The sequence below is a fragment of the Amblyomma americanum genome, chromosome 1, assembly GCF_052857255.1.
Source record: "Amblyomma americanum isolate KBUSLIRL-KWMA chromosome 1, ASM5285725v1, whole genome shotgun sequence".
In the NCBI taxonomy this organism is placed as follows: Eukaryota; Metazoa; Arthropoda; class Arachnida; order Ixodida; family Ixodidae; genus Amblyomma; species Amblyomma americanum.
Window position 1 is genome coordinate 162,593,041 of NC_135497.1, and position 12,335 is coordinate 162,605,375.

A 12,335-nucleotide genomic window follows, 5' to 3' on the forward strand; every position below is an offset into this window, starting at 1 on the left:
AGGCTGACCAAACTGTAATTGCTCATAACAGACTGCTTCACTCTGCTGCAAGCTATTATTATGCACAGTCGTTCCCAGTAATTCGACCCCCATTAATATCGATGACTAGAATTATGGACAATTTTTCTGGCGACTGAGCTTTTTCCATGTATTTTCTCCTCATTAAACTGGAAACCCGCTGTCCAGCCAATGGACACGGCAAAAATATGCAGAGCATATTGAGGTCCATGTATTTTTTTGTGTTAATATGGACAGCAATGAGAGCAAAAGCTCAACTTCCCCAACCAGATGTTTCAGTCTGTATATTTTTAATGCTGGGCATCAGCGACAGGTAGCACGAAAGCGCAACTGCCTATTGATGGCTTTGTTTCATGGTATCATGCTTTCTGGTGTCATGGTGCCTAGTTGATATGTTATACAATTTATCATGTTGCATGAATGGCTGCGAAAGAAATTCTCTTTGCAACTTCTATTACATAACTTATATAGTAACTTAGCCAACTTAGTAAAGATATGTACTAGAGGTTTGGGGTATGTGAGGTGTCGTAATTGAAGATACATCATCGCACCATAAGACATTATCATGGGTCTCATTGACAACTAAGCACTTCAAACTAGACCACATAATTTTGAAGATAATGGCAACCAGGCTAACGCGCTCGGAGCTAAAGTTCTTGTCTAATTTCCACTTCATTGCCCACCACTATGCAGAGAAGACCTTGATCACAAACATGTTCTTTTTTTTTTCTTCACAGCTCGTTATTATGGATGAGTTGCTTTATGAACAGTTTTGCTTAGGAATGAAAGTGTTTAATAAGGCGCTGCGGTGGCTGAAGGATTATGGCACTCGGCTGCTGACCTGAAAGACGGGGGTTCGATCCCGGCCATGGCGGCCGCATTTTGATGCAGTTGAAATACTAGATGCCCGTGCATTGTGCAATGTCGGTGCACATTAAAGAATAAAGAACACCAGGTGGTCGAAATTATCTGGAGCCCTCCACTACGCCGTTCCTAATAGCCTGAGTAACTTAGCGACGTTAAACCTGATAAAACCAAAACAACCAAAGTGTTTAAAGAGGCACGACTGTAATTTGGCCATTTTTCTGAGGTGCTTGCATGTCTGCATGCTTGTTTTTGCACGCTTGTTGGTCAGAAAGGAACGGAAGTCAAGGCAAAAAGGGTTCCACTGCACATTTTGAAATTTGCTGTTTCCCAGTGCTGAAAAAAATCAAGAACATTTGCTCTTACATTACGGATTGATTGTGTTTTTTGCATACCAATGCAAAGCTGTAAGCTATGGGACTACTTGTTAAGATGACTTCAAAAAGCTGAAAGGTCACTGACCTTTGTTAATTTCTTGTGTACACAATGCAAAAAGTCTTGTTAGCACAACCCATTTGCTCACATTGGCTGATACTACCTCTTAAAATGCTCCACCAAACAGCCATCAACAGTGCTATACATTTGAATGCTTTGTGATGCTGTGTAGCATTGACTAAGGGAAGGAAACAACAGCGTAAAGAAAAAGCCATGAATTTAACTTTGCACGCTTTTATGTGCAAGATGTTCTTCAAGCCTGGCAAGAGGAACATTGAATACTGGGTGGCAAATTGTATCTTAAATGAAAAAGGGGAGACAGCCTGGGCCAGAGGGTGCTGTGCCACCCGAGCGTTGGCGCCCTTTGTGGGGAGACCCAGAAAACTGGACCATGGCCACGTCAGTCACGTCATCCACTCCGTGCGGCATTTCGGTGCTTGTGTGCCTAGGAGGTGTGTATACATTATGTTCGTGGTTTTCCCAGTGCGCTTGTTAGGTAAAATTTTAATGAAGTCGTGCGCTACACCGTCGTACTCGGTAAGTTTCTGTGCACCAGAAGAGCTGTTTTGTTTTGAGACACTTTGCCTCCTCGTTTTTCAAAGACTGAGTAGCTAGAGAGTTTAAAATCAACCCTTGTTTCTTGGACAGCAATGATATCTGGTCTTCCCTCCGGATAGTTTTGAATTTGTAATTCTAAGACTGCGTTTTGGGGCAAAAGCCCTGAAGTTCCATTGCCAGACAGTAAGTTTTGACTTGGCAATCGTTCTTTGTACCGTATGGCTCATGGCGCGAGCCAGCTACCGGTGTTGGTTCACATAGTCCAGCATAGGCGACTGGGTGTACTGTGCCTTTTATTACTCCAGACTGTTGATTGACCAAGTAATTTATATGTGAGTTCTGTTGCATATCTGGATTAAGTCCCGGATTGAGAACCTGTGTAAGCTTGTTTCATTGTTCCATCATAAGTGCAAAGTTGTTCTCTACTACGATCTTGAATTCGTGAAATTCCTGCCTGAGCAACCCCATTTCTGCTTGAACCGAAGCTCAGCTTCAAGTTTCGCTTCTAGGTCTTCTATTTCAGATTCTGCTCCCTTCTTGTGTTCGCATGCAGGCTGTTTGTCATTTGCATTGCTAGTGCTAGCTCTAGCAATGTCCTGAGGACAGACCACTGTGCTAGGAGGATTCTGTTTTCTGGTTAATTGTTCTTGTAGTTTTTTATTGTCAGCTATTGCCAAATTTCACTTCTGCTCAAGGAATTTAATTTGCCCAGCCATCCTTACTTCTGCATTGTCTTCACTTTCATTTTCCTTCCAGGCAACTTGCTTCTCCTGATTGTTCTCTTTTCTGTTGGTAGAGACCAATCTTCCTCTCTTTGAGTTGCTGAGGCTTCTCAACTTAGGAAAAGAGATGAGGTGGTAGCTAAACTTCTCAAACTGGTGTGCAATATAGCCAAAGCAGAAGCTCTGATAGTGGTCGGGGAATTCAACGCTCCACACCCTGCGTGGGGATATACAAACACCTGTAAGAAAGGTAATGCTATGAGACATGGCCCAGACCCTGGGGATGTCACTCCTTAAGGATGCAGATAGGCTCATGAGGATCGGTACTGGTGTAACAAGGGATACCTAGCCAGATTTAGCGTTTACGAGAATATTAGCCAAGCAACCTGGATGAGTAAGGAGTTAAATATGGTTTGGTTTGGTTTATGACGTTTAACATCCCAAACAACTCGGGCTATGAGGGACACCGTAGTGAAAGGCTCCGTAAATTTTGTCCACCTGTGATTCTTTAAACTGCACTGTCATCGCACAGTACACAGGCCTCTAGAATTCGCCTCCATCGAAATTCGACCGCCACGGCCGGGAGTGATCACTATATTCTGACTACTGTGGTAGAGGCCAGGGAACACAAACAGGCCAAGCGAAAAATAAGACACCAACTGGGGCACTTTGGGATATTAGGAAAGCCAAAAAGAATGAAAGGTCGCTAGACCTAGTTCTTTGGATGCAGAACTTGCTACAGGATGCTGAGGCAGCTACGGAGGAACTGAATAACTTGGAGGGTGATCCAGTGCCTTAAGCAAAGCTGATCCACATGCAAGCAGTGCATAAGAGCATGCTTAAGAGATGGAAAACACAAATACACCAACAGAAGACTTAGACTCCGTATTAATCGACTAGAAAGGGAGATTAAGGATTATGCACAGACTGAGCAGGGAGCACTTGATGCAAACCAGTAACAGGCTAAATGGCCCGTTAGGAAAGAAAAGTACGTGGAGCCTCTTGAGGCATCTTCTGGACCCTACCAACAATAGATTTTTTTTATTGACACTTTTATCCACATGTTACACAGCTTGACAAAACTTGTTTGGTCCATAGCCTGACTGGCTAGTAGTGGATTAACCATGGGCAAGAATTTATCGATAATTTTTTATACCTTTCAAGTGAAAAATGAGGATTTCATTAGGCAGATGGGCACTTGGGGGGTGGGAATGAGGAGCTGGATAGGAATATTACGCACAGCGAGGTAACACATCGAAACTACCTTACCTGCAGGCATAGACAATTACGAACAAGACATTAAGAAATTTTGATGACATACGGATTAAGGAGCTGACACAGCTCTTTAACAAATATTGACAGGCGGGCGAAATTCCCCAGAAATAGAAGCAAGCAGAGGTGATTTTTATTCCTAAACTGGGGAAAAAATTGCACCTAAGCAACCCCAGACCAATTTCACTTACCTCTTGAGTGGGAAAGGTTATGGAACACATCATATTGAGCAGGCTCAACAACCACATGGACAACAATGACCTGTGGCCGCACACACGGATAGGCTTTCGAGCGAATCTGTCCACTCAAGACATCATGTGATAAATTCAAAACGACATACGGAGCCCGAACTATCCTGGGGGCTAGACATTAGCAAAGCTTTTGACAATGTCTGACGTGCGGCCGCGCTGAGAGGCCTCTCAGAGATAGGCATTGCACAGAGAACTTTCAGGTATATAGAAAGTGTCCTAAAAGACAGAATGGCAGAAATGCAGACTGGAAATGTATCGAGCCAAGTAATACGGTTAGGAACCAGGGGGACTTCACGTGGGGCTGTCCTGTCTCCCTTCCTGATTAACCTCACTATGAGAAATCTACCTAATCTCTTTCAAGATATTCCACACATTAAAAACGCCATATATGCGGATGACATTACCATATCGACATGTACAGGAAATGACAGTGAAATACAAGACAGCGTGCAGAAGGCAGTAGAGGCAGTGGACACACATGTTAGGTCGAAAGGTCTAACCTGTTCATCCAGTAAATCGGAACTACTGGTGATCAGGAAAAGATTGAGCGACAAGAGTAAATTACGTGATGAGGGTGCCAAAATTAGCATTCTGGTAAATGGGGAGAAGGTCAACATGTTTAGAACTATAAGGATATCAGAAAACACCGGAAATCAGGAAGCTTTAAAGTGGCTTCAAATAACAGCTAAACAAATTGGAGGTATGCTTAGAAGAATAGGCAATAAGCATAGAGGCCTCAAAGAACATGACATGTGCAAACTAGTACAAGCCTTTCTCATAAGTAGGACAATGTATGCCTTCCCAAACTACCATCTGCGGTAAAGCAACGAGAATTCCCTGAACACTAATTCGGACAGTTTACAAGTTGGCCCTGGGTATCCCACAATATGTTAGCAATGACAAACTACTCAAACTAGGGATCTTCAACACCGTTGAAGAACTGGTAGAGGCACACAAAACATCTCAAAAGAGGAGGAGGAGACTCTCGACATAAAAAACGGGCAGACATATTTTAGAGAAGCTAGGTATTAATCCGGTTCAGAGGTTGAAAGGTCGGTTCCAAATCCCGAGAGATGTTCGGACTAATCTGGACATAAAGCCTATTCTGAAAAACATGCTCCCAGGGAAACATGATGGGAGACGCCAAGCCGGAGCATCCCCGATTGAGACGGATTTGGGAAAAAACCCTGTAGTTCTTTATGTGGATGTCGCCAGGCAAAGCCATGACCAATATATAGGAAGTAAGGCATGAAGTTGGGCTAGTTGGTTCTTGGATTCAGTCATAATAAAACTGTGCGAAGAAGACACGACAACAAGAAGTGTCACGAACACACAAAACGCTTTATTATGACTAAATATAAGAAGTGTAGTTACTGATAACAGTAAAATTATAAACGTAAGTACAATAAAGGCTCTCTCCCCGTAGAGGCCGAAGAAGCAGCCATAGCCCTGGCGGTCTTTAACCCCTCCAACAGGATGATAGCGGGCGACTCCAAAAGAGCCGTATCAAACTACAGTAAAGGCCTAGGTCAAAAAACAGTGGCTAAAATTTTAGCCACAGGGAAAGTATTAGAGCAGATCAAGATCCTTTGGGTTCCAGCACATGCGGAAACAGGAAATGAAGCAGTGGACATGGTAGCCTAGCTGAGGTCTAATCAACCGGGTGCACCTAAGTCAGAGATACTCGAATTTACGAGACACTGCACACTCATACCATTAAATCACGCAGCTGCACAAGGGAAACAGAAGAATCTACTCTCTCCCAATTAAGGAGCTACATAGAACAAAGGCCACTATATGCTGAGGAGGCTGGAAACCTCATCAATCTTACAGGCTTTCACTATAATCACTAGAGGGGACTTCAGTCCCCTACGTCCAAATTGTAGCAAGGTTGCTACACATTATGTAGGGATGTCGGGCAAAGCCCTCCATAGAAAAGCTCATATCAGGACCAGACCCGGATGCTTGGGAACACCTACTCCAAGACAAAGAACACAGCACGACCTGGTGGAATGGGCAGTGGAGGTTGTCTCAGAAATGGGTTGTCTTGCCTTCTCCTCGCCCCTTCCCTGAGGGTCGGCTCTTCGCCTGATTTCTTGCGCGATGATTGGTCTCCCTGCCGTTGCCCTTGGAAACGCGGGGGTCCGGCGTTTTGCTTGTGTTTTTATTTTTCCGTCGCGCCATTTTTCTCCTAGGCTCGGCGAGCGAATATTACGCGCTGTGCTTTTATTGCACATGCAAGCGCTATACCGTGCGGTCGCGCGTACAACTGCAGCAAGATGGTTATGTGTTATTCATGATACCATATCTATTCACGTAAGGGGATTAACCACGACGTCATAACGAATGGTTGACGCCGTTGGTTGGAAGACATCCTTCGAGGGTTGTTTGCTGCTTCGTTTTTAGGTTATTTTGCATGCGAGGCCAGAACGGAACGAATCTCCAAAGCATCCGGCAATTGCATCTTCTCTGCAAATAGCGACACTGGGGTCAAAACGTGCTAGTTCTTGCACCTGCAGCGTCGTCTTTATAACAACAAATCTGCAATTTTTAACAGAGAAGATTTTAGCGTAAGATCTCATTGTCCATCAACTATCGGTTGCATGAAACTGCTGTATACATGTACAAAGTGACGTTGATTTGAGCTATGACATACACCACTGTTGTATTTCCTTGAACATGTTTTTTCTCAACTGTCATCAATACTGCATAGCACATTTCTGCACTAGCGTAGATGCTGAATATTATGTGATTATGTGATTCTCCCGTCTGCTACGTGTATCTTGTTAATCAACGTTCTTGTGCATGCGCGAAAATAAATCATCCTGCTGACCATGATCTCATTTTCTTTAATGATACATTTTTTGTGATGCCTAATCAAAATACCAGCTTTATATCGTTTGCTAATTAGTGAAACGAAATTTCGGTGTCAAGTATAATACTAAATTATTGAGAGGCGTTTATCTTTCCTAGAGATATAGAATTGATTCTCTCATAGGTATACTGAGTATATTCTTAAGCTTCCTTGACACCAGTGCCTAATATTGTTCTATGAATTGCGGTCGATGAATGGTTGTCCGCGCTCCTTGATCGCATTGAGAGTGTGCAACTCTTTTATTAAGTGAACAGGTAGAATGAAAAAGCCTCTTTCACACTGATGAGACAAACCTATGGACGGAAGATGCACTCATGTCTAATTTATTGTAAGCAGGTGCACGCTAAATAAGACCTACTGCACGCAAGTATGCACAAGCAAAGAAAAACATTTCGAAGCAGATCGTGTTAAGCCTAGTTAGTGTGTTATCTCTGTTGTTGTGAGGTTGTTCTTTTAGTTTGGCTAGCTAGCATAATGCGTTTACACTTGCCCTTAGTTTTCCATCTATAGTGCAAAGTTTGGATTTAACTGCAGTTAAATAATTAGCACTAATCAATTCGGGTCGATAACTAGCAGAGCTCATTTGCACTGAACCTAGGCTTTCGAAAGTATATGACTCGATGCTATAATGAAAAGAGTGGTTTTGATTGCATATAGCTCATTAATACTCATTTTATAGGGATCGCTAGCTAATTCAGAGCATTTGCATTCATCTTAAGTTTTTCAACGGTATATGACTTGATTGTGTAGCTCAAAGTTTGGTTTTATACAAAATTAACTAATTAGCGCAAATTAATGCGGATCGCTAACTAGCACAGTGCCATTACACTTGGCCTAAGCTTTCCAACGGTATATGACTCGATGCTGCAGCACAAATTTAGATTTTAATTGCAATTTACTAAATATCAATTAATTTGACCCAGTAATTGGTGAAAATAAGTGTATAAGTAGTCAATGATCCAAGCTCATGGTTGATCACGTGATATATACTGTGCTTAGACATATAGCTTGACAGTAGTGTAATAGATTAAGTCCCGCTTCGACCTTCTCTGATCCTGAAGTTCAAAGCACCAGCCGGGGTCGTTTTCCGAAGTTTTACCGCGGTGACAGAGTTCACGCCCTAAAAAAAACAAACACAAAGTCAGAGGCAGTACAAGGTCGGGTGCACAAAGTAAAACACCTTACCATGTAAAAAGCGTCTGCAGTACCTAACTCACCTGAAAGCTTTGTTTACATCAGCATTCCCCATTCAAACAGTTCTAAGAAGCAACCAACCTCTGCATGAACGTTACTTTGGGCATTCTCAATGCTTTTCTCGCAATTTTTCAAATACTTTGCGTGCGCAATCATGGAGCGCAGACTTGGCCCAAAGACACGCGCTTCACTCACTGGCCGGCGGGCGCCCGGGAGAAAAAGCGTGTCGTGCGCAGAGCTCGCAGCCGCCGCGCGAGGAGAATCGAGGAGGAAAGCGCGGCGCGGAGGAGAGTGTCGCTACTTCCAAAATATCAAGGGGTTTTAGTTATCATTGGTTCTCAGCGCCAAATTCTTTCAGACGTCACGCGCTACCACGGCCGCGCCCACTCCGCGCGCGCCGCAGCCGGCGGAGGTAGGGAAGGGGCCGAGTGGATGGATGGGTGGGTGGGTGGGTGGGTGGGTGGATGAATGGATGGATGGTGCGTCCCCTTTTAAACGGGGTGATGGCAGTTGCCACAATGCTCAGCTTTTTTCCCCCTTTATTTTTGCTTAACTGTACTGTAAGCTGTTATTTTTTTAAGCGAAATTTATTGCCCCAGGGCATCAATGATGGGTGAAGGTGTGATGAATGATGTAGTAGAGATTAAATGAATGGAAAAAGGTTAGCTGATTTGATGAAGTCCAGTGAGAACGATGGTACGGTCCCTGCGTCCAGGCAATGTATGAAGCAGGGTTGCTTGGTGAAAGACCGGCTACCATCAGATGCCGGATCCTTGTAGGCTTGAGAGCTGGGCAGTCCCACAGTAAGTGATGAATGTCGGCCTCAATGTCCTCGTGTTTACATATCGGACACCCTGGCCGAGGAAACAATTCTCGGTACTGAGGCCACTTCCGAGTGATGGCTGGCGTGAGGGCAACCCCGACCCGGATCCTCCTAAGCGCAACCTCCTCTGCACAGGTAAGACAGCGGGGGAGGGTTACCGCACACGGAGGGATGAGAGCACGTGTGTGGCGCCGGAGGAGTTTCTTTCTTGATGAAAGGAGGATAAAATTGTCCAAATGAAGGAGCCGAGGCGGTGATGAGTTTGTATTCGCAAGGCGGGTCGCTAAATCTGCCTGGCTTTGATAGGTCAGCAGATCCCGTGGGACTCACTCAATACGTACTGGCTGCGGGATGCAAGCCGCGAGCCGGTGGATGTCCTGACATATCGTTGGACAGCGGCTAACACGTCATAGCAACCGGACAAACTGAAGGGCGTCAGTGCGGATGACAACGCGGGCCGCAGGGAGCACAGTTATGTCGGCCACGGAGCAGAGTGCTTCTTGAACTGCAACGAGCTCAGCATAAAAGGACGAAGGGGGTTCCGTAAGCTGAAACTGCCCTCACCAATTGCCGTGCGACGAACGAGCCTGCGCCACCAGTTTTAGGGGCTATTCTACTAATCAAACCCAAAGTCTGAATAGCTTGCTTTTTTGCCTGAGAAAGCCATGCAGTCGCTGATCCTGATTGGTGAATCATTAAGCCAAGGATTTTTACTCTCGGACTTTCCTGTAGTGGGGTGCCTGATAGACAAAGACGGATTGGACTTGCGGCAAGTTTACGGCGTCCCCAGCGGTTGGCGACTGACGTGTATTTAAAGAAGGGAATTGCGCTAAAAAAGACACGGACGAGAAAAGACAAGGACGGGCGCAAACTCGCGACTGATTTTATTCAGAAAGAACACAAATATATATATATATACCTAGATTCTTATCCAATCATTGCCTAAGCGCACATGCCAGGAACGTTTCTCTTTCTTATACAAATTGATACTAGAATCGCTTACGCATTCATCACCTGACTTATCAATGAAAAAAGCCTCTGCGAGTTCACGTGCTACCTGGTTACGACTGCGCCTTAAGATTTTTGTTCTAGCCAGCAAAGGCTGGCATGCTTTATCAGGCGTAGCCAAAGGGCATGCGCCGCAATGTAAGGGCAAATTTTACCCTTTTCCGTTAACCATAGAAAGCTTGTGTTCCCTTAGTCGTTCATTTATACAACGGCCCGTCTGGCCGATGTAAACTTTTCCACATGTCAGGGGAATTTCATACACAGCCCCGACAGAACACCTGACAAACTGGGTGGCGTGACGTTTCGTGCAGTCTCGCACGCATTCCTCGCCGGAGACAATCCGGGGGCACAAAGAGGCCAACTTGCGCGGGGCAGAAAATACCACCGGCACACCGTAGCGATTGGCTACATTCTTAAGGCTACATTCTTAACGTGACAATCCATGTAGGTACGGAATCCCGACTATTCTTGTTAGCGCGCCGTCTTTTTCTTTTTGTTTTGCGAGACTATCGCCCTAGTCACACCGGATTGACATGGATTGTCATGGATTGTCACACCGGTTGATGAACGTAGGGGCAAGATACGGGCTAAATGTAGTTTTCACAGCTAAGAATAAGCTGAGTAGAGTCTGCAGTGCAGTAAGAAAGAAGCTTGAGGGCCGGGATGACCGAGGGAGGATCAGATGCACAGTTACACATAAAAAACCGCTCGTCGACTGCGACACTGGAGTGGTTTATTCTATCCCGCTTTCCTGCGGCAAGACGTACATCTGCCAGACAGGCCGCCCTATAAACGAGCGGCTGTTTGAACATCGAAGATCAGTAAAAGGGGAAGTTTCGTCGAACCTTGCTGTGCACTGCCGGAAATGTAAAGATTGTTTCCCCCATTTGGACAGGACAAATATCTTGTTTAGGCACCCAGACCGGACCTGCAGGGAGTTAGTTGAAGCATTTCTGATAAGGCAGGAGTCTGAATCTTGTGTCGCTTCGCCTTCTATCAATCTTGTGGAAAAAGAGATTCACGCTCTCGGGGAATGTGTGGCGACAGGGCGATAGCTGGGTGCATGTAATGTGTTAAGATTGCTGGTGTGCTTTGTTAAAATGAGGCGATTAACCTCCCGCTTCGTGCACGTCCGGTTTTACGGGCTATCGCGATTTTATGTTCTGGGTTTTTGTGTGTTTTTTCGGTTCTTGTTTTTGGCGCCTGTATAACTAACCCTCCTAAAATAAAAATTCAGTTGTTAGAATAGCGCTCGTGTCGTCTCGTGTTTCTTCCTCTTGTCCTGTGTTCCGCGCTGCTTAAAGATGAATTCATTCCAACTCGCCCAGCTTTCTGTTCTTGCTAATGCTGAATTTTCGAAAAGACTCACGCATCATCACTTCGGGCAGTTTTTAGCTGTTTTTTGGTAGGGAGGTAATTTCTTGTATCTTATAATGTTTGCAGAAGCCCATGTCACCAGCTGAAGTAAAGGCAGCAGAAGAGCATGCTGTGGAACTATCGCAAAGAATAGGGCTGTCTATGCCAAGGATTCGCCTCTTTCTCTTGCAAAAGCCATTCAAGGTCTCAAAGTTGTCTTCAATGAGGTAGGCAAAGAGCTTGTGCTTGTCGGCAATTTTCTTGCACAGTACACGGACCTCTAGCATTTCGCCTCCATCAAATTCCGCCGCCGCGGTCGGGACCGAACCCGCGTCTTTCGGGTCAGCAGCTGACCGCCATAACCACTGACCCACAGCGGCGGCTGAAAACGTGGAAGCGTCAAAGTATTGATGCAAAGCCGCAGGAAAGCAGCATTTTCGACGCTTGAAAACTTTGAAGCGGAAAACGTAGAGCTTAGAGATGAATTTCGCAGACGATTTAAGACTCGCGTATTTTGTGGGGCCGTGTGGTGTGGCTTCTGTTAGCTCAAGATGGCTTAAAATGTTACAGTAAAGTAACAAAATATAAAACAATAAATAAAATATTATGCGAACATAATGCGCGCTCTTTCATAGTTTTATATACGGTACATGTGGCAAACAACCTAGGTTAACATGCGTTTGTCAGATGTCAGTTGTTTTGACCAGTTGTCAGTAGATTTATCCCCTGGTCGTCGAAGAATCCTCAAATTTTTTGTTGGTGTAGAAGTTCCCGCGTTTATGAAGCGCCGGCCTAATAATTCGCACATGTCCAATGTATAATTCAAAGTTGCGAGGCCACTCCTTCGTTTCTGGACGTTGCTAAAACTGCGCACAAAGTCGGTTTAGCGAATGCACTTGCACTAAGTTGTTACGTTTGATTCAGGGTCTCCATTAAGCAGACACCCGCTGCGTAGTGTG